Raw genomic sequence first — 1,070 nt, forward strand, 5'->3', positions numbered from 1 at the left:
GATGCTTCCAAACTTGAGCAGCGACAAGATACCAAAAAAATTGACAATCAAGTTCAATCCACATTCGCTCTTTAACAAAATTAGTTCGTCAAGCTTATTTGCAAGTCGAAAAAAGCGAAATAACAATACAGGCTAATACTATTTTGAGCTTTCAACTTGCACCTATCAAGCACAATTTATTTTATGTTTAACTGTTTCGTGCTTATTACGAAGGTAAACGCTGACGCCTGTTTTATGGTTCAGAGCTTCTCTAAGTCAATTTCCAGCTACAATTGATACTATCTGCTCTGTTTACCTTGTGACACGTAGATTGTCTTGAAATAGGTACTGTTTATTAGGACAACTTAAACAAAACTGAGGTAGGCTCAGAAATGCAAATTTGTTGAAGATTATTATACTTTCTTATAAAAATATTTGTGACACTGCGACTTTTAATAGGCATTTTTTATTTTTGTCATTCTTCCTTGATGATGACTTTTAATTTTTGGTAATGGAACTGACTCGGATGAGGCGTTAGATAAGATTATATGAGTACTACTTGAAAGCAAGGCTTTTTCGGGGTTTACACTAGGGGAAAGGAAAATCAGTTAGAAACTTTATATATATATATAAAAAAGAAAATGTACTCTTGAGTTTCTTGGATAAATTACGAACAGCAGATAAAAACATGCATGTCACAAAGATATTGCCAGTTTCTATGGAATGTTATAACCAATTCGTTACACACACAAATCGATAAAATATAATTTTCCTGATAACGCGTTTTGATTAATCATTAAAACAAGTGCCTGAAAATATTCTCAAGTACTTTACGCGTTTCGAGTACTTTTCGAGCGATACTGCTGTTTTCCTTGAGTGCCGATATTATGCAGTATCGACGCCAACTTGCAATGCCCTAAAATCCCGTTTGCATTGCTCAGAAGACAAAAATATTTTTGATCCACGTGCACTTCTCATTTACAGCACAAAACACATACAAATTAATGTGATCTTTCAACTAGTAGCAGTTTCAGTTACCAAAGTCACTGAACAATGATGGACAATCTAGATCAGAGTTTTCAGCAAAAAAT

General features: G+C 33.9%; 1 protein-coding gene across 1 annotated transcript in view; it reads left to right on the top strand.

Moving 5' to 3' along the window:
* LOC109536761 (collagen alpha-1(I) chain) overlaps positions 1–1,070 on the top strand; it is a 10,936-nt gene that overhangs the window by 1,251 nt on the left and 8,615 nt on the right. The gene's annotated exons all lie outside the window — the stretch shown is intronic.

This window comes from Dendroctonus ponderosae, unplaced genomic scaffold (genome assembly GCF_020466585.1).
Source record: "Dendroctonus ponderosae isolate FM_Combo_2020 unplaced genomic scaffold, Dpon_F_20191213v2 Dpon_F_20191213_2, whole genome shotgun sequence".
Lineage (NCBI taxonomy): Eukaryota > Metazoa > Arthropoda > Insecta > Coleoptera > Curculionidae > Dendroctonus > Dendroctonus ponderosae.